Source organism: Saccopteryx leptura, chromosome 6 (genome assembly GCF_036850995.1).
Source record: "Saccopteryx leptura isolate mSacLep1 chromosome 6, mSacLep1_pri_phased_curated, whole genome shotgun sequence".
Taxonomy (NCBI): Eukaryota; Metazoa; Chordata; class Mammalia; order Chiroptera; family Emballonuridae; genus Saccopteryx; species Saccopteryx leptura.
Genome location: NC_089508.1, coordinates 24528327 through 24551209, shown reverse-complemented (window position 1 = coordinate 24551209; position 22883 = coordinate 24528327). Strand labels below are relative to the sequence as shown.

Sequence of the window (22883 nt, the reverse complement as noted above, 5' to 3'; positions counted from 1 at the left end):
ACGGACATGTGATAAGTGCATGGTCATCTTCTTACCCCTGTTCCCTGTCTCTCGTTCCCTCCCAGGGGCAACTGTTGTCAGCACTGTGTCTCCCTCCAGAGCTGGTATTCAGAAGATGGCCTCTACCTCAATGCGTGTGTGTGTGCGTGCACATGCACACGCACACACACGGCAGCCCACTGGCACACTGCTCTGCACTCTGCTTTAGTTCTTATTTGAGCAAGTGTACCCTTTGGGCCACCTGCAGTTCTGGGGCATGTGGATGAGGCTCTGAGCTGCTGAGAGCTGCTGCCTGTAACCCTTCCCCAGCCTGATTGCTGTACCTGGCGACTGCTCATGGTCATGTCCACACAGAGCGTCTCGGCCTTATTAATGGCGGCCTGGTGTCCCATCACACCGGCGCACTGTGATTTATTTAATGTGCCTGACTGGGTGAACATGGGATGTTTCAGCTGTTCATTTTGCTTTATTTGCTGCTACATACTGTTCTTTAGTGAGCGCCTGTGCGCACACGGTGGTAGCCCACGTGGGCGTGCATATCTGTCAGCAGTGGGCATGAAGGATGACCTGGCCCAGTTATTTGGCCTCCTGTAGCTCACTTTCTGAGTCTGTAGATGACGACAATCAGAGCAGGGACCTTGGAGGGTGAGGATGACGTGAAACCGACATGCTGAGCACCTGGCACAGTGCCCGGCACACGGGAGCCATCCATGTTAGCTCCTGAGGGAGGAAGCCCAGGATCTGGGTGAGTGAGGGCCGTGCTGCCCGGCAGGAGGCTGCCCCTGCTCAGGGCCACCAAGGTTAGATGCAGGGGTCTCAGCCTGGGAAGTTCCTCACTCTTGTAATTGGGGTCGAAGAGATTTGTGCCTCTGGCCACCCAGTGTGGGTGCCACAGGGAAGACATGCGGGAGTGAGTTAAGGGGGCGTTAGGGGGCCTTAGCAGCTGCGCTGGAGCCAGAGTGAGGAGCAGGCCGGGCTTTCCTGCTGAGTCATTCCCACGGGGCCTTGAAGGAGGGGGCAGCCTGCCGAGAGAGAGAGAGGGAGAGAGAGAGAGAAAGAGAGAGGGGGGGACAGGCTCACTTGCACCACTCACAGACATAGCACATACTTACACAAACACCACGCCCCTCCCAGCCTAAGAAAAAGGAGCCCTTCCCAGCAGAGTGAGGCTTTGTTCTCCAGAAAATGTAAAAGCCACACAAAGAAAAAGTCCCTCTCACTGCCCCCCCTCCCCAGCTGCCATTTCTCCACCCTCTCTCTGTCCAGTTCTGATCCTGCCCCTAGGACCACTATCTTGGATGGCCCAGGATGACCGACAGCCCGGGGGCCAGGCTGGGCACCCTACTTGCCCTTCTCCATGCCCCTCCTCATCCTGCCTCCGCCCCCTGGTCTGGTTCCCCTGTCGATCACCCCACCCCAACCCCTCTCAGGTGCTGGAAGCTTCCTGGCTCTGAGATGGTATTTTGATGCAAACTTCTCTGAGACTCTCTGCTGCTGTGGGGCACAGAGATGGGTGAGGCCGGGTCCCTGTGCCCGGAGGGGCAAGAGGATGAGAATGGAGTTGTCTGACAGAGCTGGGTGGGTGCTGGGCCCCCAATATGGGGCTGCCTGTCAGTGATTGGGGTCTGGATCGGCTAGAGACTAAGAGGGCTGGCTGTGTGGGGGACGTAATGCTTCCTTCCTTTAAATTCACTTTTTATCTTAGAACAAAATCCTAACATCTGACTGTCATCTAACACTAGGCTCGCCCTGGCCGGTTGGCTCAGTGGTAGAGCATCGCCCTGGCGTGCAGAAGTCCCGGGTTCGATTTCCGGCCAGGGCACACAGGAGAAGCGCCCATCTGCTTCTCCACCCCTCCCCCCTCTCCTTCTTCTCTGTCTCTCTCTTCCCCTCCCGCAGCCGAGGCTCCATTGGAGTGAAGATGGCCCGGGGGCTGGGGATGGCTCCTTGGCCTCTGCCCCAGGCGCTAGAGTGGCTCTGGTCGCAACAGAGCGACGCCCCGGAGGGCAGAGCATCGCCCCCTGGTGGGCAGAGCATCGCTCCTGGTGGGCGTGCCGGGTGGATCCCGGTCAGCCGCATGCGGGAGTCTAACTGTCTCTCCCCGTTTCCAGCTTCGGAAAAATACAAAAAAAAACCCAAAAAACAAAAACAAAAAAACAACAACACTAGGCTCTATACCCTTCTGGGTATATTTCTATTCATATGGACCTGGTTTATAGAAAAGTCTGAATTCGACAGGATTCAAACAGGAAATGTTTTTTGCTTTGTGTGTAATCACAGCCTTCAACCACGCTTGCTTGGTCAGATCTCTCCTTCCAGCCCTGAACGATCTTCCTGGCAGATTTCTTAGTTTTCTGATCAGATTTGCTAGGGGGTTTTTTTGTGTGTGTCTTTTTTTTCTGATTAAGAATCTAGATTAGGCTAGTCCAATTTAAAAGTTAAACATTAAAAAACAGTTAAACATTATATGCAAATATAAGGTGATCCCCTCTCCCCGGTGCCTCACAAGGCTGAGGAGGGGCAGCTTTTCCCCTCCCTCCTCCACCAGAGTGATTTCACCTCCAGAGTCTGACGTGGGGTGAGAGGGGGGATGACAGCTCTGTTCTCCGGGCCTGTTCTCCGGGCCACCAGCACTTCCTGTGATCAGTGCCTCCGGCGGGGCAGGCTTCCAAATGGGGTGAGCAGTTGGGTTTTCTGGGGAGAGGGCTTCTCCAGCTAGACTTTTCCCAGCTCACCCTGACCACTCAAACCCTAGAGAGCCACACTGTAGTTCCCCCCACCGAGCGACCTCCCCAGGGTCACCTGAGCCACAGGAAGCTCCTGCGCCTTTGCCTGGACACAGAGAGGCACACAGGTCACCTCGACTGCCCCTGCTTCTTCCCATTCCCCTCCCCAGCTCCCGTCCTATAAGACATGGGGCCGGTTGGCGTGGATCAGGTACCCAGCTGAGGACTGGGATGCCAGTCTCTCCCCTCACACTCTCTTCAAATAAGTTTCTAGGAGCCCTTCCCCAGCTGGCAGAAAGTGGGGGAGGCACCAGAGCACCCTGCCCTAACCTGGGAAGCTCTCACCTGTGCAGTCAGTTGCATAGAGCCCCGTGCTCAGAAGCACCCATGTTAATGGCCTACTGCTCTGCTGTCTTGAAATGCTTCATAATTTTTGAACAAGGGCTCACTCATTTTCATCTTTCACTGGCATCCCCAAAATTATGTCCCGCCCGGGACTGACTGCCCTGACCATCCTCATCTGCTTGTAGAAGGTGGGTGGGTGGCGGTGCTGGTCAGAGCGGCACGGCTGGTTCAGGAGCTGTAAATGCCCCAGGAAGTGCCACACTCCACAGAGGTCCCCACCCTCCTTAGGCTGAGGGATGCCCAACACCCTGTGATCCTCCAATTCTGCTGCTGACCCCCTCTAGTGAAACTTTAATTTCAGTTATTGTACTTTTCAACTTCAGAATTTCTATTTGGTTCTTTTTCATAATTTCCATCTCTTTATTGCTATTCTCCGTCTAGTGAGACCGCATTCTCATGGTTTCTTTAGCTCTTTGAGCATATTTATCATGGTTGACTTAAAATTGTTTTAACGTGGTCCTATGTCTGGGCGTTTTCAGGAACAATTTTTATTAATCACCTATTTTCTTGTATATGGGCCATACTTCGCTTCTTTTCATGCCTCATAATACTTTGTTAAAAACTAGAGATTTCAAATATTATAATAACGTGGCAACTCCGGGAATCAGATTCTTCCTATCTTCAGGGTTTGTTGTTGCTGTTTCTTGTAGTAGTATTGTACTTCCCTGTGTGTTGAATACCTTTTCTGAACTAATTGTGTACAATCTACACTTTTTATTGTATGTGGTCACTGAAGTCCTTACATTAGCTTTGTGTTCAGCTAGTGATATGATAGAGGTTTCTCTAAACGTCTAGAACAGAAAGACTGCCTCTCGGCCCTTGCAGATGGGCTCTGTGTTTGTGTGGGGGCATGCCTTCAAAACTCAGCCAGGTGGGCCCTGGCCAGTTGGCTCAGCGGTGGAGCGTCGGCCTGGCGTGCGGGGGACCCGGGTTCGATTCCCGGCCAGGGCACATAGGGGAAGCGCCCATTTGCTTCTCCACGCCCCCCTCCTTCCTCTCTGTCTCTCTCTTCCCCTCCCACAGCCAAGGCTCCATTAGAGCAAAGATGGCCCGGGCGCTGGGGATGGCTCCTTGGCTTCTGCCCCAGGCGCTAGAGTGGCTCTGGTTGCAGCAGAGCGATGCCCTGGAGGGGCAGAGCATCGCCCCCTGGTGGGCAGAGTGTCGCCCCTGGTGGGCGTGCCGGGGGGATCCCCGTCGGGCGCATGCGGGAGTCTGTCTGACTGTCTCTCCCCGTTTCCAGCTTCAGAAAAATACAAAAAAACAAACAAACAAACAAAACAAACAAACAAACAAACTCGGCCAGGTGGTTTACAGCTCCACCTGGACGTTCACTTTCTGATGCGCAGAGACAGGAGGCTGGCCGAGGACAGAGCTCAACAACAGCAACAGCAATGGATGAATAAACTACAGCTGCATGCTACAGCACGAGCAGATCTTTAAAATATGTTGAGTAGGCCCTGGCTGGTTTGATCAGTGGTAGAGTGTCAGCCCAGCGTGTGGATGCCCTGGGTTTGATTCCAGGCCAGGGCACATAGGAGAAGCTATAATCTGCTTCTCCACCCTTCCTCCTCGCCTTCTCTCTCTTTCTCTCTTACCCTCCCATAGCCATGGCTTGATTGGTTCAATAACATTGGCCCTGGGCACTGAGGATGGCTCCATAAAGCCTCCACCTCAAGTGCTAAAAATAGCTTGGTTGCAAGCATGGCTCCAGATGGGGGTCGCCAGGTGGATCCTGGTCAGGGTACATGCAGGAGTCTGTCTCTATCTCCCTTCCTCTCATTTGGAAAAGAAGATGAAATATATATATATATATATATATATATATATATATATAGAGAGAGAGAGAGAGAGAGAGAGAGAGAGAGAGAATTAAAAAAGCTCAACATGAAGCATATATAGATTCTGACTCCATGAATTTCCATTTAAAAAACAGACCAAACCAAACAATATCGATTAGGGATGATAAAATGACAAAGAATAGGAGGGAAAATTCCCGGTAAGCTCAGGGAAGGGTTATCTCTAAGCGGGGGACAGGTGGAGGAGAAAGGGGTGTGACTGGGAAACAAGGAAATGTCTGATGACGATGCTCTGTTTCTTGAGTTGGGTAGTGCTTACACAGGGCTTGCTTTATGAGCAGTCATTATAGTGCTCATTTGTGTTTTATATATACTTTTTTGTATGTGTATTATATTTCGCAAAGTTAATAGTTTTAATAGTTTAGAAAACTAAAAGGGGTTCCTTACTCAATAAAATATCAACATAGGGACCCAAGTATTTTTTTTAGAGACCTAATCCTGCAGGCATCAGCCAGGCTCCAGAAAAAACTGAAGTGGGGTGACACGGCCTCAAACCCACAGATCTGTCTGGAAATGCTGTTTAGGTAAATTCTGCACCGGGAACCCTCCTCTTAAGTGTCCTCAGAATTCCAACACAACAGTGGAGTTTTCTTTGTGATGTCATCAACATTTGCCTCTGACCTGGCCCATTAGAAGTTTGCAATATTGATAACTGGTGGTGGCTGGTGGTGGTGGATGACAAGGACCTCTCACCAATCATGATTTCCCCTCTTCTAGGAGAGAAGTGCTAGTATAAGAGGCTTCTGCAAGCTAAGAGCATCTACCTGCTGGGTCCTTGGTGAGTGGGGCCCTAGGCCGAGGCGGGTAAGGGGGGACAGGGAGGCCGGGGCTGTGCCAGCCCAGGGGAGGCCCAGGTTCTCTGCCATAGAGGGCCAAGTGTCTAGAGGACCCTGACTTCTCCACTACAGCCCCAGTGACCTAGGGAAATACCAGCTTCTAATGAGGGGTCTGTGCTGTGTTCTGGACCCTAAGCCTGAGATCTGTCTTCTTTTGAACTCCACAGCCCCAGATCTGGTTAAACAGGGGAGACTGGAAAAATAGGTTTCCCATTTCAATACATTGCTCCTCTGCATTCTGTACAGGAAATCAAATTCCCTTCTGTTCTGAAAGGCAGATTAGAGGGTGTGGCAGAAGCCCAAGCTCCCAAAATGGACTCACTTTCTTGAAAAGTCTTGGTTTAGCTATTGGGGACAGGGGACACCCCAAAGTATCTGGATTGCCACTTAACATATGAATAGTGATGTGGTTCTGCCTTGAAAAGACTGTCCCTGTCAGTGGCGTAAGTTTGCGTTCTGGATACTACAGCATAATCTGTGAAGTCTCGTGCCCTTCCCCTAGCCCCCCTCCTGCCACCTAGCCGTCTCACCCAGCACCAGGCCTTGGAGTGGTGGGACACTAGTGTGGCTCTCCTGCCTCAAAGCCTAAAACCACTGGAGTTGAACGAGAAACAGACAGTGAGCACACCTAGCTGACTCTTTCCCACCTTTTCCTTTCATTTTGGGTTATTTTGAACATCACATCTGGGCAGTACAGAAAAGCCACGTATCTTGTGTAGCTTGTGTACAGTTGTGTTTGTTTTAAGCAATTTTATTCAGTTCTGCAGTGAATATCCTTGTGCATGTAGTGAGCTAAAGGGAGAGTTTCTGATGAAATGATTTCTAGACAACCAGGGCAAGTTCCTGGGGCCACCGTGGGCTCATCACACTCCTGGCAGCGAGGGCTGTGCCTCGGCAGCTCTTCACTAGAACGGTCTTGGACCTCAAGCAATTTCACTGATCAGTATTTCAAATCAGCTACTGGGTCCCCGCTAAGCTCTGGCCTCTAAGGTAACACAGACTTCTCATAACCATGAAGACGTATTTATGGAGTCAGGGCACTGTGCTAGATACTAGGAATAAAAAGAAAAATAAGATACAATGTGACCTTAATAAGTCTTATAATTTTTTTTTTCATTGAGAGGAAGGGAGATAGAGGGACAGACTCCCGCATGTGCCCCGACTGGGTTCTACCCGGCAGCCCCGTCTGGGGCCAATGCTTGAATTGGCCGAGCTATCCTTAGTACCCAGGGCTGACACTCAAACCAGTTGAGCCACTGGCTGTGGGAGGAGAAGCAGGGGAAAAAGGAAAGAAAAGGGGGGAGAAGAAGATGGTGCTTCTCGTGTATGCCCTGACCGGGAATCGAACCTGAGACGTCCACACACCAGGCCAATGTTCTATCCACTGAGCCAACTGGCCAGGAGCAGGACTTATAATCTAGTGGAGGAGAAGATAAATATCAATGAGCCAAGGTCTCTGCTTTCTTACCCTTGAAGAAGGTATCATTTTGCATGGGTGAGTGTTTTTAAGATGCTAAAGGTTTTTACCCGTAAGCATACAAGTTTTATTTTATGTTAACCATTTTTGATCAATAATCGTTTTTAAATCTATCATATAATTGCTTTCCTTTTAAAATGACATTTCATTCAGAACATTATATTTATTATAACGATTCCGGATTGTTGTCATTGGTGTATTTCCCACATTGGCTTGTAATACAATGATGCTCCCGAGGCCTCTTGGAGAGAGCTGGACCCAACAGCCACAAACTGCTGGGTTTTTATGGTTGTTCTATTTCCTCTTGCTCTTGACTTTTGCTGATTTGACTGTGATTGTTTTTTTTTTTTTTTATGTCCTTTCTTCTTCCAATATGTTCCTGCTCATCTGCTGTGGGCATGAAAAAGAGGAAACTAAATTTATCAGTGAGATGATTGGTTTAGCTGCTGTCACAGAGACCAAGGTGGTCAGCAGTCCAGGGCTGTTCTCCTCCAGGTCAGCGTGAAACTCAGGTTCTTTGTGTCTTGTTGAGTGGCCAACTCATCAAACTCATCAACTCATCAAAGCTGCCCTCACCTTCATCCCCATGTCCACGGCCCTGCTTGCACAAAGGGAGGTGGACAGCGTGCAGCTTCTTTTTGGAAAATGAGGGTCAGAAATAAAACATATTCTGTCCAGAAGTAAAAAATATCCATTGACTAAAACTTTGTCACAGCCATTATGAGGTGGGTACCTCCTTTCATTTGCATATGGTATCCATTTTACAGATGTGAAAATTAATCTCAGAATAGTTAAGTAACTAGGATAAGGTCACACAGCTAGTAAGAGGCAGAGCCCAGATTTAAACCAAGGTTCAACTGGATCCAAAGACCATGCTCTTTCCACTTAACATAGGGCCCTTCTAAAGGAACAGCAATTATCCCATGCACAAGACCCTTGATCCTTCCTCACTGTGACAGGACAAACTGCCTCTGTCCAGCTTCTACTCTCTCCCACCAGCACCATAACAGTAGCATCAACAACAACTAATATTTACTGAGCATCTACTCTGTATATAATATCTCATTTAATTCACACAATCACACCTGAGGATTGTTATTATTAATTCCCCTATTTTTTGTATATGCAAAAAATGAAGCTCAGAGAGATCAAGTCTCATATTTAGGTGACCCAGCTGTGATTCAGATCAAGGTTCTTAAACACTACTCTTATATTTATCTGGATTATCTTTGTTCCTGCCAGCCCTCATGCTAGAAGAGAGTCATAGAAATGTTAGGGCTGGAGGGACCTTAGAACCCAACTAGCCCAGGCTTTTGAAATTATAGAGAAAAAACAGAGAGATCAAGCAAGTTACCCAAGATGCACAGCACACTAACAGCTGAGCCAGGGCTAGAACCCAGACCCCTGATGCCCTCTTGTCCTGTACAGTAGACATCCAAAAGCCTTCCTGTCCTATGAAAGAATAAACTAATGAATGGGTGAGTGAGAGAAGAAATGGACAGATCTTGACAGAATGTATCTCGTGGCTCACTCTGGGTTTTCACAGGAGAGCCAGAGGCTGGGGTTTGAGAGTGGGAGGCAGGTGCACGGCAGAGAATCACAACAGGGTGTACCCACCTGGAAGGGACACTGTGCGGCCAGTTATGAGGAACCAACCCTTGAAAGCATAGCTACCCTTTGGCTCTCTCCCACGCTCTTTTGACATTGCATTCACACTGCTTCTTCCTCTACCACCTTGTTATAATATTGCTAACAACTCTAAAAATTTCTTCCCGTTATAAAACTGTTGAGAGTACTTCCAGATTCTGTTTAGCAGCCCTCCTCTGCCCTTAGCTTTTGTACAGCAAGGACTGGAAAATGTCTACTTAATAAACGTGCCCAGGCCCCTGCTTACAGGGGAGTGAGAGTGGCTGTTTCCTACTGCCCCTTACTCTTCATACTGACCTTTGGGGCGAGAGGCTTGCCTGGGGTTCAAACACTGGCTGCTGCCTCCAAACTAGTCCTCTCTAGCAGAGTAAACAAGACTCTGATGAAACTGGAGACCTGTAGGACTGTGCCCCACAGGAAACTGGAAATGACACAGTCCACTCCCTTCGACTACTATGGCCAGTTGGTGGATCTTTCCTTTGCTGGGGAAAAGGGAGGCAAACTAGGAACTAGCCATGGGGCTGGTGCCAGGAGCTGGTCCCTGGGTGGAGCAGACTGCTGCTATCTTTGTGGGGTTGTGTATTTTTGGTGTTTTGTTCTGTTTTGTTTGTATGCTTTGGCTGATAGGATTGGGAGGTTCGTAAGGGACGTCTCAGTGGACAGTTTAGGGTGAGGTGAGCGCTTAGGGTAGGCAGAGAGCAGAAAGACAGCAGGCGAGGCCCAGAGCATCGGAGGATGCTGGAGCTAGTCTGCCAAGGACCAGCAGGCAGCCTTGTGCGTTTGCGGTGGTAATTTGCAGAAGGTTCCTGGTCAAGGTCTCTGAGGCGGAGCCTGGGCCTCTGGATAAGATAGTCCCGCCTGGGTTCCCCGGCGGCGAGTCATAGCAGCCTTGGGGCGGGGCCATGGTTGGCTCCTGCCGGGGAGGAGCCGGGATGCCGCTCCCGCGGAGATGCAGGGGGGGAATTTGCTGACAGTCCCTTGGCAGGTGGGGCTGGCATCACCAAGCCGGCGAGGAGGACCCGCGGGCAGTCTCCTCCCAGGTAGGGAGCGTGCGGTCTGTCACCGCATCTCGGGGCCTGAGCACCTTGCCTGGGGCTGGGGCCGGCGCGGAGGGCGCGGAAGTGGTGAGCACGCGGGTGGTTTGAGCCAGCACGGATCCAGCCCGGAGAAGGAGCGCAGAATCCGGGTCCTGGACAGCGGAGGGTGGGGAAGGGCTGCATGCTCCGAGCTTTCAGGCACCTCCGAATGGGAGGGGTGGGGGTGGGGGAGACTGCGCCACACTCCTTCGCCACGTTGGCTATGGCCCAGCCTGGACCCAGGAGAGGGTGGAATGGGCCGCGGACTAGGGAGGGCCGGGTCGTAGTGGGCGGTGGGGGAGGAGGGTGGGCGAGAGGCTTGCCTGGGGTTCCCCGCCGCCTGCCTGACAGCCGGCTGGGAGTTGCCTCCTTGGACCACCCCCACCCAGGGATTCCCCCGGGCTGTGCCGCCCACTCTCTGGGCTGAGCTGGGAGGGGTGCGCTCTGCCTCTGCAGTCTACTCCACCGTGCTGAGTTACGACAGCGTCACTGCGCGCGGCGGCTGCTGCTGGGGGTCGCATTCTGTGCTGGGCGTGCTGGACTCCTGGGCCCCCAGAGGCAAAGGGTGCCTCCTTTTCTCTTATACTTTCAAAGAAAGCTTCTTGCCTACATCCTCACCTTGGCCTAGCGAGAGAAAGTTTGGATATCGATGATGAACCTGGGGAAACTGAGATCCGGGGGCGCTGTGGCTTCACCAACATCCCATAGCAGGTCCTACAGAGCCGGCCTCAGACGCACTGCCTTGACCTGATGCTCTCTGGAGGGGCAGGGGCCAACTAGACCGCTAGTCCGATCTGGGTCAGACTCCCCAACCCAGTCCCCTTTCTTCCTCCCTGAGAATGGAAGGAGTCACAACTTCCGCATGGGGCTCCCGGATGTCAGGGGTAAACACTGTAGGGATCAGAATTGTCTGTGGACAGGAAAAAATTGCTCATGGAAACCTCTCGTCTGAGCAGAGGGACCTGGGGGCCTCTGCTATCCGTGGGTTCAGGGAGATCATGAGAGTTGGCTTCGGGGAGAGGAAGCCCAGTTCTGGGCTTGGGTCTCCTACTAGCCTTGGTGGAAGCCACGTGGAAGTTCCTAGGTCTCTGGGGAAGGATGGGGGACGAGGAGAGGGCCTTTCTCCTTCAACAAACCACACGTGCTGGAGAAGAGGCAGGAGAACCATGTTGGTGAGCCCCTCTTCTCTCAGCATCACCCTGGTGGTCTGTCACCTTATCTCTGCTCTCTCCCCAACTCCTGTCCCCAGAAGAAATGTACGACATCGGATCTGTTGCCCTTGGAGTGAACTTTTCCTGAGTTCACCTTGTCCTTCTCCACGGGGAAAGGAAAATTGAGACAGGGGAGAGCAATATTTTAGAGCTGGGGCCTGCCAGCGTCATTGTGTAGATGAGGAAACTGAGGCACAGAAGGTGCAGCAAGTTGCTCCAGGTCTCCTACCTACACACAGGCCTCCTGCCCTCCTGGCCCAGCACAGGGCAGACCAGACGAGGCCCCTTCCCCTCCCCCCGCCCCCACAGTCCCCAGCCCTGGTAAGGGGAGGTTCTGAGTGGGTGGAGTGGGGTCAGTGATGGCAATGGCTCTAGCATTGTCTCTTCCTTTAAGTTACGTCTTTAAGTGACTTGGAAAAGAAGCAACTTGAAAAGTGGGCCAAAGTCACTTGGTTGCCTTCTCATTGTGCCCCCACACACACATGCACACACAGGGGACACATGATTTCTGAGTTTCTCAGAGCCAAAAACAGCTATCCCTCCTGCCTGGGTGCCAGCAGCCATGACCACAGCCAGGAGGGGGCCCATGGCAGAGGGACTTCAGTTACCTCCCTGAGAGCATTGCAGGATGGGAGGTTCTGTCCAGCTTGGAAGGGAGTTACCATGTGTCTGGCACCAGAGTTGCTGCCTTTCAGACACAGCCTCTGAGCACAGAGCCCTGAAGCTGGCTCCCGTGACCCTGGCATGCCTTGGCTACATGAGGACCCCGTAATGGGGTGACCTGCGGGGAGCGTGGGGTTCCCAGGAAACCAAATCAGAACTGGATGCCCACGGCTGACCGTGCACTGCCAGAGAGGGGAAAGGACCCACCATGTGTCGGGCTCCTCTGCTGGGTACCACTGGGGTCCCTGCCGGCCCTTCTCCGGGAAGAAGGCCCCTTCTCTGGGACGAAGACCCCCTCCTCACAGTCTCAGGAAGGTGGTGGTGTGTCCCTCCCACTAGCAGATGCAGCAGCAGGCTTCGGAGAGGCCCCTGGGTCATGGAAAGAGAACTTCTTGCAGAACATAGCAGCTAGTTCTGGACCAGAGCCTGTAGGGGCTGGCACTCTGCTCTCAGCGTCCCTACCTGAGAGCTGGGCATGCAAACACCTTTCCCAGATGGATATGAGGACTTTGGAAACATGTCAAGGGTTTGTTATAGACAGGAAATGTTATTCCTGGAGACTCTGGTCTCAACCGAAGCCATCTGTTCCCAGCCTCCACAGGGGAACTGTGGCTGTTCCTTCGACCCCCACGGCCAGTCCAGGGCGCCCTTCTAGGCTTGGAAGGCAGGCTGTCCCTCCTCAGCCCACTTCCAGTTGGGTTTTGGCCCTGAGGGCTTCCTCTCTCTCCTCCTCACTGCCTGTGATATTTAATAGGATTCCCATAAAGTGCCGGTGACTGGCAACACAGTGGGCCCCTTTTAGGCCCATTGGTTCTTGAATCCCATGGACTCTTCTTCTATGCTTCTCCCTGAAAAGCAGCTGGTGGAAGAACCATAGAGATAATGAGCATAAAGCGCTGAGCACTCTTTGTACCGACCGTCCAGGGTGGGGGGAGTCCGTGGAGTATTCAGGGCCATGGGCCGACTCACTCTGGGAAAGGCTTTAACAAAAGTGCTTAGGAGGAGTGTCAACTTCAAGCAAGATCAGCAGCTGCTAGTGTGCACTCTTTGGCCTGAGGTGGGCCCAGCATTTGCACCTCTTCCCTGTCCTGAGAAAGCAATGGTTTCTGCCGCTCACACATCAGCATGGGTGGTGTCAGCCAGACTCCTGAGCTTGCCCATGAGTTGGCTGGTGCAACTCATGCAACATAGGTTCTCAAAGGGAGCTGAGATGAGAACACGGGCAGCTCTAGAGATATGATGTGTCCTTGTTCTAGATCTGTCTGATGGCTCTGGGCCAACCGAGGGTGGCTCTTTAAAAGAGCAGCTGTGACCAGAACTCTGCACCCTATGTTTCTAGGGCAGGCTGAGCACCTGAGAGAAACGTGCAGAGGCGGGGGGATGGGGGGTGCTTCCTTGTCACCTCTGCCCCCTCCTGGTGATTAGTAATGTTCCAAGAGGGAATAAGTCCTGGACCACCTGGAAAACCAGGACCCAGGTGTCCTGGGCTCCCACCGTCTGCTTTTCCTACCCTCCCACTCTGCTGTTGTGCTCAGGCACCCCCCAGAAGTGATCAGGAGAGCTGGGTGGGGCGTGGCAGAGATACAACCCCGCCCCATACTTACAGACTCCAGTTCATGCCAAGTCAGGCTGTGCCATCCTCAGAGGATCAGAGGCAGGGGGGCCAGACCAGCTTCTATCATAAAGCTGAGCCTTCCTTCCCCATCACTGAATAATAGCCTCACCAAGGAAGGTGGCCCTGGGGACAGGAGTCTTCTCCCCAATTTGACTGAGTCTTCTCACAATGGTGTCCAATCAGAGGGGCACTGGCCCAGGCCATGGGGACTTGGCAAAGAACAAGGCATTCGGACGTCTTTGGAGAGCGACATGTGGCCACTTAGCCTGGGATACGGCTGTGTATTGGGTTTTCAATGTGGAGACTTCATCCCTTTGGGTGTCTTGAGTGGAAATGCCACAAAGAGCAACTGGACACTCGCCCTGGGCTTCTTGGGGGAACCAGCTGTGCTTTTGGGGGGTCATGGGAGCATGGAGGACAGGACGCACACGGACAAATGGCCCGGGAGGCACTGAGGAGCTCTCCCACCCGCTTCACTACCTGCCCACTTCTCCTCTGTGAGCCTTCTGTTCACAGCGTGGCGAACTAATCCCCCGCACAGGCCATCCGGAGGATGAATGGGAGGATGCAGAAGGTGCCCAGCATGTGCTTAGGGACTGAAGCGCCCGCCTTCCTATTTGCTCGCTCCTTTACCTGCTCGGTAGAGGGCAGTCCGGGGTCCCTGGGCTGGCTGGCAGTGCCTGTTGGTTGCTCCAGCACTGTTTGAGCTGTTCCCTTCAAAAGAACTTCCGAGGCCTGAAGACCTGGCAGAGAGGGGTGTCTTCTCAGAATCGGAGGGGGTTGGCAAACATGGGGTCCAGCACACAAGCGTTGCTGAGTCAGGGATCCCTCCTGGCTGCGAACCAGGCCAGGCTTTGGGGAGACCCTCTCAGGCACCAGAAGAACAACTTGAACAGTGTCACTGGCCCGAGTCCTGGTGCCACTCAGCCACCTCACATTCCTTATCACTGCTTCTTAATCCTTGGCACACCCCAGAGGAGGGCAGAGCGGGTGTGAGTAGTGCTCCCGATAGGTGGGAAAGCTGAGGCCCAGAGAGGTAGTAGAAGCCCCAGCCACACACAGGCTCAGAAGTGGCAGAATCCAGACCAGTTCAGAGGCATGTACCTGCCCCGTACCCCCAGTTCAGAGGCTTGTACCTGCCCCACACCCCCAGTTCAGAGGCTTGTACCTGCCCCGTACCCCCAGTTCAGAGGCTTGTACCTGCCCCGTACCCCCAGTTCAGAGGCTTGTACCTGCCCCACACCCCCAGTTCAGAGGCATGTACCTGCCCCGTACCCCCAGTTCAGAGGCATGTACCTGCCCCGTACCCCCAGTTCAGAGGCATGTACCTGCCCCGTACCCCCAGTTCAGAGGCATGTACCTGCCCCACACCCCCAGTTCAGAGGCATGTACCTGCCCCGTACCCCGAGTTCAGAGGCTTGTACCTGCCCCACACCCCAGTTCAGAGGCATGTACCTGCCCCGTACCCCCAGTTCAGAGGCATGTACCTGCCCCGTACCCCCAGTTCAGAGGCATGTACCTGCCCCACACCCCCAGTTCAGAGGCATGTACCTGCCCCGTACCCCCAGTTCAGAGGCATGTACCTGCCCCGTACCCCCAGTTCAGAGGCATGTACCTGCCCCATACCCCCAGTTCAGAGGCATGTACCTGCCCCGTACCCCCAGTTCAGAGGCATGTACCTGCCCCATACCCCCAGTTCAGAGGCATGTACCTGCCCCGTACTCCCCCCCACACACACACATATCCTCGGCTCACCTGCTATTGTGCTGCTGGCAGTTTTGCTGAAGTTGCTCACAACAAAAGGACTCGAAAGTGAAGGTCGTGTGTTTCTCCCCTTCCCCTCCACTCTGGGCAGGGTGCCCAGAGCTGGGACCTGCTAAAGGACAGACAGCAGGGAACTGAAGGAGAGGATGTCCCCCACCCCCACCCCCACCCCCACCCCACGTCCTGGGACACATTGAAGCTGTGTGTAGCGCGCTGCTGAGCCTGAGCCACGGCAGGGGACGGGTGCGGGGCAGCCAGGCCCCAGCTCCATGCTTCATGAAGGGGGCTCCTTGGGGCTCTGGCCCAGGCACCTGCATGGAGCAGCGGGATGGAGTGTCAGGAAGCCGTGTGCAAGCCCCTGGCCCCGGGCTCACAGAGCCGCGAAGCGGAGGGGCAGGGGGCCCAGGTCCCAGTGTTCTGCTGCGGGTCTGGGAGGAGACCCAGGCCAGGCAGCTCAGGTGTTTTCCCCAGACAGAGGAAAGAAAGGCATCGGGAGGAGCTGGCTCTCAGTCTATGCCTCACCCAGGGGCCGGGGGTCTCTACTCTCTGATGAATCAATCTCCTTTGAGCCCAGCTCCGACCCGGTCGCTGCTCGCTGGCTCCCCAGAGCCTGCCATTGAGGCTCGTTTGGGATTAAGCCCAAGCTAACTTTTCTACTCTGCCCTCTGCTTCCTTTGCCCTTCCATCACGCTCTGCCCCGGCTCAGGGGCACTTCCTGGGTGGGCAGGGGGTGGATCAGATCCCCTTGCACTTGTCCCATTCGAATCTGTCTCTTCTGCTAGACAGTGAGCTCATCCTTTCATTTATCAAGTGTTCATTGAGTGCCAGTCACACACATGGCCTCTGGTAATTCATGGGGAAGGAGTGGGAGGCAAGTCAACAGATAAGGACAACAGCTTCAGAAATGCTGCTGTAAAGGCTGCTTTACAAAGCACCAGAGGCCGTAGCAATTAAAGCTGAAAATGTACATACTTTTTGACCAACGGTTTCAAATCTGGGTGTATAACCACTTGAAGAAACTCATACGTGTGCGTAAGGAGGCAGGTCCAGGGATATCTAGGACAGCAACGTTTGAGACCCAAGAAAGAGGTCTCAACCTCAGTACCTTCGCAGTCTACAATAATGGAGTCGACAACTAAAAACGGGATGTTAAACAGCAGTTAAAAATAGAATTTTATTTTTTGTAAATTATACCTCAGAAGAGCTGATATATATACACACACACACACACACACACACACATACTCTGTATTAGCATGAATAAATCTCAAAAATACTGAAAAAAAAAAAGGAAAATGCAGAATAATACCATTAGCAGAAATTTAATGTTAATGACAAAACAAGACTGCCTGTGATTTCTGGATACAGACGTGTTGCGATGTGCCTACCACCACCAGGTGTATGCTTGCAGTGGTCAGCGGAGGGGAGAGAGGAGCTGCCAGGGGAAAAGAGGCCTTCTGATTTGTCAGTAACACTTCTTTTAACAACAACAAATGAAAACATTTGAAGCCCAAATGGCAGAATGTTCGCATTTGTCAATTCCATTGGTTTTGTACTTTTAACTTTATAATGTTGAAATTATTTCCAAATGAAACAGAAACGTAACCTGGGGTATCCCAGGAAGGGAGCCGACTGTTGCCTGAGAAGTCAGGAAAGTTTCCTGAGACGGCGACAGCTGGGTGTCGAAGGAACTGGCGGGTTGGACCCGGCGTGGGGGCGTTGGGAAAGGAGATGCAGGGGCTCAAGGCCAGGGGATGTGTGAGCAGGCTCTTTGCACTTGTTAATGTTTGATGAATGACTTGTGGTCGTCAAGCTGCCCCTCCCTTGCTGCCTTCCTCATCCTTCTCTCTGATTCCAGGTCCTTGATTTCCGGGCTATGAACATAGTGAATAGGCTCTTCAAAAAAAAAGAAAGAAAGAAAGAAAAGAAGGAGAATCTTGTGTCATTTGTTGGTTTTTTAAGTCCAGATAATCTAATAGCTAAATATATAAAATTGAACATTAAAATGGGAAATAGCTGCCGATATCGGGAAAATAAGATTCTTAGAGGATACCACACTCGACCAAATGCAAATTCAGTTGGAAACCAGCTAAAACTGATAGTTTTCTGAGAAAATATAAATCATCAGCTTGGTCCCAGAAGAACTAAAAACCTCCAATAGGCCCTGGCTGGTTGACTCAGTGGTAGAGCATTGGTCCTGGGTTAGATTCCTGGTCAGGGCACACAGGAGAAGCGCCCATTGGGCACTGAGGATGGCTCCATGGAGCCTCTGCCTCAGGTGTTAAAAATAGTTCAGTTGCCTCATGGATCCCGGTCATTGTGCATATGGGAATCTGTCTCTTTATCTCCTTCGTCTCACTTGGAAAAGAAGAAAAGAAAACTCCAATAGGCCAATAATCACAGAAGAAACTGAGTTTTCATAAAGCTCCACTCCAAAAACTAACTCCTTTAGTTAGGCTTTAATTTCCATCAAACCCTCAAAGAAGAGACAATTCTAGTTATTTCAACTGAACCAACTATACCAGATCATAGACAAGGAAAGGTTGCAAATTGTTCTATGAAGTGAGCATAGTACTGACAAAAATAACACGGACACAAAAAAGAGAAAATTGACTTAAAAATCTTATTTATGAATATTGGTGCAAATTTCATGAATTAATAAGAACAAATAGAATCACACAGCATTCTATTTAAACATAAATACATCACAAGCAAGTGAGGCTATCTTCCAGAAATATAGATTCAATATTAGGAGAATTATTAATATAATTGAACAAAGTAATAGTTAAAATAAGATGAAAAACTATATAAACAACTCCATAAATATTAAAAATGCCTAAATGGCATTTGACAAAGTCAGCACATGCCTCTAATTTTAACTCTTATTTAGTAGGAATAGATGGATATTGCTGAACTTGATTGTATGTATGTGTATGTGTATATGTGTGGTATACAGACATACACATGGACAAGGAAAAAATAACCACCATTCCCTTTATCCTTTAACATTTTTCTAGAAGTACTAGCCAACACAAATTTTGAAAGTAGAAGTGATAAAACAAGTCCAATTTATCAATTAAAATTGCAGCCTAACCAGGCAGTGGCGCAGTGGATAGAGCATCGGACTGAGATACAGGGAACCCAGGTTTGAAACCCTGAGGATGCTGGCTTGAGCGCAGGCTCATCTGGCTTGAGTGTGGGCTCACCAGCTTGAGCGCAGGGTTGCTGGCTTGAGTGTGGGATCATACACATGACCCTATGGTTGCTGGCTTGAGCCCAAGGTCGCTTGCTTAAGCAAGGGGTCACTCACTCTGCTGTAGCCCCCCAGTCAAGGCACACATGAGAAAGCAATCAATGAACAACTAAGGAGACAAAAGAGCTGCGACAAAGAATTGATGCTTCTCATCTCTCTCCCTTCCTGCCTGTCTGTCCCTATCTGTCCCTCTCTCTGTCTCTCTCTCTGTCTCTGTCACACACAAAAAAAATTTAAAATTGCAGGTGATAAGATTGATGCCCTGGAATAAAAAAGAACAAGACAGTTCACTGAAAAAAACTGTTATAAATAATAAAAATATACTAAGGTGAGCCCTGGCCGGTTGGCTCAGCGGTAGAGCATCGGCCTGGCGTGCGGGGGACCCGGGTTTGATTCCTGACCAGGGCACATAGGAGAAGCGCCCATTTGCTTCTCCATCCCCCCCCCCCTCCTTCCTCTCTGTCTCTCTCTTCCCTCTCGCAGCCAAGGCTCCATTGGAGCAAAGATGGCCCGGGCGTTGGGGATGGCTCCTTGGCCTCTGCCCCAGGCGCTAGAGTGGCTCTGGTCGTGGCAGAGCGACGCCCCGGAGGGGCAGAGCATCGCCCCCTGGTGGGCAGAGCGTCACCCCTGGTGGGCGTGCCCAGTGGATCCCGGTCGGGCGCATGCGGGAGTCTGTCTGACTGTCTCTCCCCGTTTCCAGCTTCAGAAAAATACAAAAAAAAAAAAATAATAAATATATATATATATATACACACACACACACACACACACACACACACACACACACACTAAGGTGACCACTAATAAGTATTAAAAACAAAAATATATAGCTTTTCTATACAAAAACATTACCTCTATTAAAGTATAATAGAAGGAAATATTTACATCAGTAAAAGTACTAAACATAACGGGAAGTAAGTCTAACCAGAGTTGGCAAGAATAGCTCTTATTAGTACTGTTCACTAGTGGTTCCCCAGCTCCTCAGACCCAGAATAATACAGGGTGGGGCAAAAGTATCATAGGTTTACAGTTGTGAGTACGCAAAACACAGTGTATTCTTGTATTATTAGTTATTAGTTATTGTATTGTTTTCCATTTGAACAACTGTAAACCTACTTTTGGCTCACCTGGTAGATATTTGTCCAATGGTGGAACTGGCTCACAGATCAATGGGACAGAAAAGTGTATTAGGCAAAGACAAAGCATGTTTGCTATGCAGTGGTGATCATAGTAATCACCAACATATAGTAGTTCCCATATGCCAGGCACTGTTCTGCACCCCTCAGCTGGAGCCTACTGTGCAGTCTGCCCTGGGGAATATCCATGTACACTTAAGAAGAACATATGTTCTGCTACTGTTTGGTGGAGTGGTGTATGTGTGTGTGTGTGGGGGGGGGGTCCAGTCAGTCTATAACGTTGAATATATAGTGTTTCAGTCCTCTTTTTCCTTATTGATCTTCTGTCTGGTTGTTCGACCCATTATTCAAAGTGGTTTGTTGAAGTCTCCTACTATTATTGTGTTACTGTTTCACCTCTGTCAATGTTTGCTTCATATATTTGAGTACTCTGCTCTTAGGTGCATATGTATGTATAATTGTTATATCCTCCTAGAGAATTGACCTTTTTATAATTATATAATATCCTTCTTTGTCTTTTGTGGCAATATTTGACTTCAAGTCTATTTTGTAATGTAAGCATGGGCATCCCTGCTCTCTTTTTGTTACCACGCATGGAACATCTTTTCCATCTTTTCACTTGCATCCTATGTGTGTCCTCACAACTGAGGTGAGTCTCTTGTAGACAGCACATAGTTTCATCTTTCTCCATCCTTTACCTAAAATAACTCATTCACTCCTCACAATAACCCTGTACAGACAGTGCTATTGTTGTCCCCATTTTTAGATAAGGAAACTGAGGTCCAAGAAGGTTAGGTGATTTCTTCTAGATCTAGTGGAACTGGAATCTGAGCTAGCGCTTGACTCACAGGTCATGCTCTTTGTACCCATCCTATTACATAGTTAAATTGAGATTTTGAATCTAGAGGGAGGGTGATGGTGGGAGAAGGAAATGGATTATTCAGACATAGTTTGGGACAACTATCAAGCCCACTGGGGAAAAAAACAAAGCTGGACCCTACCACACTCCTAACACCAAAGCAAATTCTAGAGGGAAAAGATTAGAAGGAAGGAAAGATTAAAATTAAAGAAAAAAAGAAAGAAAACCCTAACAATACTAGTGAAGAACACGAGCAAATATTTTTAGGATCCTCTAGTAGGAAATATTTTTAACTACAGCAAAATCTGAAATTTCTGTAAGCAAATGATGCCATAAATAACACTAGGAAAGGGGGAGACAAATGACAATTTGCAATACACATGACAGGAAGTTAATGGCTTTGATTTAGAGAAACCTCTTAACACTCAGTAAGATAAATTAGAAAAGGTATAAACAGACAGTTCAAAGAAAAACAAGTGCAAGTGACAACTGATCAAGACCATAAAAACAATGTCCGCTCTTTCTGATAATTAAGAATTACACACTGAAACAGAATATCACTCTTCATCACTCGTATTGGCAATGTTTAAAAACATGATAATGCAGTGTTGTTGAGGGCGGAGGCAACAGGCACTCTCATGCATGGCTGGGCAGTGCAAACTGGTTCAGCCTCTTCAGAGGCAATTCGGCAACATCTATCAGAGTTTTAGATACACCTAACCTTTGAGTCCTAACCGCGGGATTCATTCTACAGCTAACCTCAAACACAGGCACAAAGATATGTCATCAAACGTGCCCGCTGCTGCTTTGTTTGTGCAGCACAAATGTAGAAGCAACCGAAATATCCGTTAACAGGATAGATTCGTGTAAATTATAATGCCTATTTCAATGCAACACTCTGAGTTACTACATGAATGATCTATGTGCTGTGCATAGATGTGTGATGTATACTAACTAACAAAACAAAGATAGAGTACCAGGAATTTGTTCCGGGTTGGGTTTAAAATAAAACCACAGGTTGCCGTGGCAGGATAGCTCAGTTGGTTAGAGCATCATCCTCCTTCGCCAAGGTTGTGGGTTGGATCCCCAGTGAGAGCACATCCAGGAGTGAATCAATGAATGCATCTGTGAGTGGGACAACACATCGATGCTGCTCCCTCTCTCCATTCCTCTTTTTATATAATCAATAATAAGATTTTTTAAATTTTTGAAAAGAATAAAACTTTCCTATAAAAATACAAGCACAGATATAGATTAATATTTATCAATACTTATGGATAATTTTTGAAGAAAGCAAACAAGAAACTTGACAGTGTTGATATATGGGATTGGAGCAGAGGCCTGGGATAGTAGGCAGACTTTTCATTGTGCATTATTTTGAATGGTTTTATTCTTTCTTCATAAGCATGTTATTTTCAGAATTTAAAAAGAATATTTAAGAAGAAACCAATTATAAGGGAAAATACTATTTAAAATGCCTCACCCTGAACTTTCTTTTCAAATTCTTTTCTCAGTGGGTTCACCAGTTCTGACATTAAAATGTTATATCTGGAAGGGCCCAAGAGCCCATCTCCAATCTTTATTTTGTCTGGGAGGAAAGTGAGACGCAGAGAGGTTTCAGCAGCTGCCCGGGTCCCCCGGCCGGTCTGTCTGCAGAGGCTGGGCTCCTATGGGCTGCTTTCAGGAGACGGACAGGAGCCTTTATGCATAGGAGCAAAGCTGCGTTCTTGGCGTTGGCCTTTTCCCAGCACACAGTCCATTGGGTATTATTCCATGTGCATCCATGTGGGGGACCTGGTAAAACGCATAGTCCTGGGCACCTTTCAGAAGAATCTAATTCAGTGGGCTAGCGTAAGGACCTTAAAGCTGTATTTTAGGAATGTCCCCCGCTAAATAATTCTGAAGTCCTACTTGAAGTCACTGGTTGGTGCTGGCCCCTCGACCTTCCCAGCTCAGTCCTGCTGCAGTGTCTGCCTATCTAGGCTGAAGTCCCCCACCCCAGCGAGGGAAAGTAGGGTGCTTCGGTGGAAGTGGTGGAGAGACCCAGGTGCTTGGACTCCCGAGGCAGTGCTCCACCATGGTCCCTCTGCTCAGGCTCCTGCTCAGTTGAGATGAAGGGTGGCCCCTTGCTCACTCACCCCAGAGGTAGGCAGCTGGATGTGGAGGTGGGGGGCAGACTGAGAACCGTAGCTGCATCTGGGGTGCCCCTCACCCCATCAGAGCTCCGCTGAGGCAGGCCTTGGGGAAAGATGCTGACCAGCATGTTGGACCTGGCGGGGGCCCTGGCTTCCTTGGGCGGGGGGAGGAGCCATAGGAAGGCTAGGGGAGGGCTGGGATCCATGCCCGTGTGCACTGAGAT

The 22883-nt window shown here is 50.2% G+C and overlaps 1 protein-coding gene across 4 annotated transcripts in view; it reads left to right on the top strand.

Moving 5' to 3' along the window:
- Window positions 1-5700: 5700 nt before the first annotated feature.
- Window positions 5701-22883, top strand: part of TMEM63C (transmembrane protein 63C) — a 73650-nt gene continuing 56467 nt past the window's right edge. The window contains exon 1 of one of the 4 annotated variants that reach the window (XM_066343111.1): window positions 5701-5765. The gene's annotated coding sequence lies outside the window, so the exon portion shown is untranslated. The other 3 variants (XM_066343110.1, XM_066343112.1, XM_066343109.1) reach the window with 3 other exon arrangements.